This window comes from Dermochelys coriacea, chromosome 1 (assembly GCF_009764565.3).
Source record: "Dermochelys coriacea isolate rDerCor1 chromosome 1, rDerCor1.pri.v4, whole genome shotgun sequence".
Taxonomy (NCBI): Eukaryota; Metazoa; Chordata; order Testudines; family Dermochelyidae; genus Dermochelys; species Dermochelys coriacea.
Genome location: NC_050068.2, coordinates 193,369,364 through 193,375,363, shown reverse-complemented (window position 1 = coordinate 193,375,363; position 6,000 = coordinate 193,369,364).

Sequence of the window (6,000 nt, the reverse complement as noted above, 5' to 3'; positions counted from 1 at the left end):
AAGATGATGAACCATGGAACAAAGGTCCTCTTTTTGTGTAATCCTGTTTAGCATTATAAGGAAATAATGGAAGAAGCTCCTCTGACCCTTTGCAAAATATCAGATTTGTTTTAAATAAAAAATGTTCAGGGCCATCCAGCAGGAGTTAGCAGCTCTTTAAAATCAAAACGGTTCATTATATTTGGAATCTCTATGGATTTTGAGCTTTTCCAGATTAGAAATAATGCTTGTCAAATATACTGAAGTTTAAGGGAGATGAACTATAGAAGAACAAACATAACAAAAAATCCTAAACTAACTGCAGAGCCATCCCTTGGGTACAGCGAATCAGGGTGACTGCTCTGGGCCCCACACTTTGGGGGGCCCCTCAGCCGGTGCACTTGGCCAGCCCCGGAAGTGATGGATTCATCACTTCCTCCCCGGGGCCCGCACCTCCCTAGGGATGGCCCTGACTAACTGGAACCTCTAAAGCTGCATGCCAGAGGAAATGCCTCCAAGGCAAAAGACTATCATTTCTATTGCTGGGGGGCATGGGAGGGAGATAGAAGAAATGTGGGAATGGATGCTGAAAATGAAACCCTAATGCCTAAAATCTGAAAGGAATTTAGTTCTTCTGAACACTCAAAACCATGCCAATGCTTGTCATGAATGTCATAGCTTTTAAAAGGATTGTATCTTTGCTGCCATCATTTTAGTGTTCTGAAAACTTTTCTTTCTGCATTTTTCCTTCCACCTGAGCCCACAGAAATGCAATGCTGCATAAAAGGTTAATAAGATGCTGAATAAATCAGGGGCTTGACATATACTTCAGATGTTAGCATGGAGAGATCCTGTTCCCTTTTGAAATCAATGGCAGAACTCCCACTAATTTAAATAGGCTCAGGAAGGGATTCCTATATACAGAAATATTTATCATTCTAAGTTTACATCATGATTTCCAAGAAAATAAGATCATTTAAAAAAAAAATCTGTAATCAATTTGAATATTCAAAGAAGAGCTGGAAGGTTAGATGGCTCTGGGGGATTGGGAAATCAATGCCACATACTTCCTCCTTAGATCAATTGCCCCAATCCAGTCTAGATAGACTGGTGGCCAATGTAAAATGCATTTGGTGGTGTCTGTTCAGTTCCCAAGTGGAGAGTTCTCCTCATCACTAAAATCCCTGCCACAATTAGAACTAGCACGCTCTTAGCAGCCTAAGAGGCAGAGTCTTCACTGTGTGCTGAGACTGAGCTATGTGGGACATTGGAGGGGAAGTTTGTTTTGCTGCTGCTGTACCCTGATCTGTCAATGGATAGAGGACTTCAATCTCCAGCACTGTCAGTTTAGCAATGCTCATGAGAAATCAGTTCTTTTGTCTGGCTATGCTGGAAGAAGGTCAGGAGACACAGGACATGGTTTAATTAGTTGGCAACTTTATTTTTAATTGTGTGGGAGTTCTTGGCAGATAAAATTGAACAGTGCAGGTAATCCATAATCATTTATGTATACCCAGGGGGTTGCTGGCAGCCCTCCTTCTTACTCATCCTGGTTCACAGCCAACCCACTGTTGTGACGTCACCTTTCCCCCAGACCCTGCTGTTGAAATGAGGGCAGGGGGAAAGCTATAAAGGAGGGGGAGTTGACTCCCTACCATGACAGTAACAGGAGCCCCAAACCTTCCCTATTTCAGCTCTGTGACAGGGCTCTGCTTACCACTGGCACCTCCTGCTGGCTGTCTTGGGGATTAGCTCCTCAGGTTGGCATGCCCTCTCCCGATGGTGCCTCACCCACCATTATGTCTGCTCTCTGACCTGCATCATTCCAGGGACTGCAGTGCCCTCTTCATGACACGGCCCTCCGGCTGTCCCTGCAAGCGTGCTTCCCCTTTCTAGGGTTTAGTACGTTCATCCAACTGACCAGCCACTTCCCCAGTGGCAAGTTGGAGGTCTGGGTCCCAACACAGTGAACCTCTGAACTGCAGTCACTTAATGTGTTCCTTTACCTCAACTATCGCTGCATTTCCCTAGGTCACTTCCCTGCGGCCACAGCACCGTACTCAGTCTCAGCAGCCTGTCCGCAGCTCCTTCTCTATTTCTGGGCTCCCCGCCTGCACTGCTCTGTCCAAGGTGCTATAGGGTTGGAGCCTACTAGGAATACAGTGTTCTCTCCTCAACCTCCAGGCAGCTACTGACTCTGCTCTGCCCTGCAGCTCTTCTTAAATGTGTCTGCTGGGCCCCAACTGGCTGCTCCTTACAGCCTTTCTCCTATTGGCCACTTCCCCACGCAGCCACCTCAGGGATCTATTAACCCCATACATGCCAGTGTGGGGTGAATGCCCCATCACAAGCTCCTTTAAAGAATACCTTGTTTAAATCCTTTCCCAATCCATTTTTTTCTGATCGCCTTCATTCCCTATGAAGTACCTGCACTGGACATCTGCCGCAAGGAGGTGACAGCAATTAGCTTGGCTGGCTCCCCCTCATACCCAGTCAGGTTCCCAGATGTCTCCTGATGCTTTTTTAAATATAGGCTAAAAATGTATCAGCTCCCAAGTCTGACAGGTGGACCCCATCCTCCCTAAATAATTCGGGTGCCCCATATGCTATGCCAAGATGAGAAATTGCCATCCCCAATGCCTCCTATGATTTGGCCACCTCCGTGTTCACATACCTCCTAGCCTTGTCAATGCATGGGAGGTTAACAGCTCCCCGCCACACCCTGCATTGCAACATGTCCAATCAAATAATTTTTATTCCTGGGAAAAGTTCCAGGATCTGCCCCAAGTCCCTCTTAGTTTTGATCATTAAATCCACCGTTACACAGTCCCAAGCCATTTTCCTCAAGGTGAATTTTTCCTCAACTGTGAATAAAGAGGGGCTCATACCTCCGTGGTCTTATTACCATAATCATATCTGGTGCCTGCTTACAGGCCACCACAGTATACAGAAGGGGCATCAGCTAGACCCATAACATGCCCCTCCTCCATGCCAGCTCAGGATTGCTTCACCACCAAGGCCCAGCTGTGAACCTCCAAACAACTTGGAAGCCCATACACCCAGTAAACAACACTGTGCCCGCAGATCCACACCTCCCATAAGCAAGCATCCGGATGCAAGCACAAAGAAAAATTAACACCGATTCCCTACCTGGGGTGTCACATATGTTTTGTATGCTTCAGAATGCCAATGCCTGAATTTCCCTGGCCCTTAGACCCAGCTGGGCCACTGCTGTTTTCTCCCTGATCCTGAATGAGTGGAAACTAAATTCATGTGCTGGAAGCTCCAAACTTGTTAGTCCCCATCTTAAAATTGTAACAAACAGGCATGTTGTGAGGGGATTCCTGTCACTGTGAATAAAGAAGGGCTCATACCTCTGTGGTCTTATTACCATGTTTGCCCTCACAGCCTCCACAGGGCAGATCTAGGCTTTCCACCCTCCTGTAAAATAATGGATTTACCTCAGACTGCTTGATCCATCTTTGATGTCCTCAAGGTTAATATCTTTGATCACCCCTCCCAACATACATCCCTCAATTCCTAAGCCCTTCCGGCAGAATCCCTATAGGACCAGGTACTAGCTCATTGATCCTAAAAGGTCCAAAAATCATGACCAGAAAGGCTACCCTGAATAAGGCCCCTTTGTTTTCCACAACAACGTATGGACTCTAGGCTTCACACCAGATCCCTAAGCATACTGACAGCAATGGGATGCCGTGTATCCTGCCTAGGGTTGGTGCTTCAAGACCACTTTGCTAGAAACCTCTGAACTGAAAACCTTCTACAAGGATCTGGGTAACCATTCAGCCTACTGACAAACGTAAGGGCCGATAGGTGAGTGGAGACGGTTGATGACACCCGTTGCCAGGTTGCTAATGACACCACGTATTGCAGCACCCAGTCCTCTGTAACCGCAATATCAGTGACAGGCCCTCCAGCTTCTAAAATTGAACAAAATCATTAAAACTTCTCTCATAGAGCCACCAATCTCTGTGCCACACTGACAGCCATCTTACGCCAAGTTCCACAGAGCTAGCGGCATCTATTCGGCTTCCTTGTTGGCTCTTGTCACCAGTGCCCAAAATCTGTCCATCTGAAAATAAGACAATGCATCTGCTATGCCATTATCAACCCCAGGCACATATTTGGAAGAGAAACAGACGTTAAAGCTTAAATGTTTTTGTACAAATACTCTTATCACCCTCATAGCTCTGTGTGATCTGGAGGACTAGGACTGATAACAGGTACCAAGGATAACAGGTTATTTGCACAAGGAGTGGCTGTCAGCCTAAGCATGCCTTAGTCCTAAAGCATATGGCCCCACTCTTCCAGGGGCCTTGCACAACCAAACACACCCTTCATTCATAAGCCAGAGTTTTGATTCCCCACTCTGTGGTCCCAACAACTGTAGACAGAAAGAATTCCTTAACTGTCCATTTCCCCAGACACCATTTGTGGCACCTTTTTTGGCTTCCTAGGTCACCAGAAGCTGCCAGACCTTGAAAGAGGGAAGCACTGGATCACCAAAGTCTGGCAAAGATGGCATGGCTTGGCTAGGCCCTGGAGAGAAGTGTCTGGTCCCAAGGGGAGATAGGCCCTCCCATTTGTTAGTTTGCATAGGGCTCCCTCAGAATCTCACCTCTACTAGGCTTATTAATGTAGAGTTTTAAAGCCATATTCATGCTAGGACTGTTTTCCAATGAGATATGATCAGTGGCCTTTTCTGAAAATTATTTTGTTTGTTTTTCATGGAAAAAATGTAGTGTTTTTATTTTTGGAAAGCCTTTTCCATCAAAAATATTGCTGCAATGGTTTTAGAAAATTTTAGGTGACCAAAACCTGGATTTCCTTAACCATTTTGGTAAAAATTTAAGACATTTTACATATTCTAAAATAGTTCCATTTCAAACACTTTAAAATTAATAACTTCAAAATTATTGCAAATATATTTTTAAATTTTTTGACCAGCTTTATTTCTAATACAGTTTTACCAGTCATTGTGAGCTAGGACAAACATTATTAGAACAGTGTCTAATCTATGTTGTAGCCTTGACTCTTACTAGCAGGTGCTCTCCTGCTAAAACAGTTTTTGAACACTATCTTGACATGATTAGTGTTATGCTATATGGAGTGGCTCAGGTCCATGAGTGCCTACCTCAGAGCAGACTGTGCAAACTGGACAGATACCCCAAACTGCTAGTGTGTTCTATGCTTACAGATTACCAAGCCAGTAACAAATGTGAACTCCTGAATCACTATAACAGTTTTTCCATAGAGTCACACACAGTCACCCTTAGAGCCTCCAGTCTATCTTGCCACCCAGACAAACTGGACTGAGTGATAAATGGTCACTTGTATCAAAAATTACACAATATTTAGATTTCTCTAAGTCCCAAGAGACCAGTCACTTACCCCAGATCAATTGGTACCTCTAGATCAGTGGTTTTCAACCTTTTTGGGCTCAGGACCCATTTGTACATTTATGGCCTGTTGCGACCTAGTAAATAGCGTGTGGGTGGAGACCCTGGGGTGGTTTCGGTTAGGTCCTGCCCGGCACTCACCCCACAGCGGTGGCTTCTGCAGCTCCTCTGCTGTGGGGCTGGCTGGGCTCGGCTCTCGGCTCAGAGCATTGCAACCTCTGGGTTGCAGCACTGCTCAGGTTTGGCCCCACCCTCCTGATTGGACAAAATTTATGTGAGTGGAGTTGTGATGTGGCTTATAGAGTTACAGTGCCAGACACTCAAATATGGCCTACCCAGATTCCCATTGTCATGATGGCTGGGTTAAACCTGAGTGGTTCTGGGACTGGCAAGATTGCAGTGCCTGTAGCAGGGAGGTGAGCCCCACCTACTCTGTTGGACAGGAGCCATGGAGCCATGCAACCCTTTGAAACATTCTGGAAACCCAATCTTGGGTCCTGACCCATGGGCTGAGAAACTCTGCCCTAGATCTTACACCAAAGACAACCACTGAAACCAATCCTGTAAAAAGTGATCTGAAGGTTTTATTAACTAGGAAAAA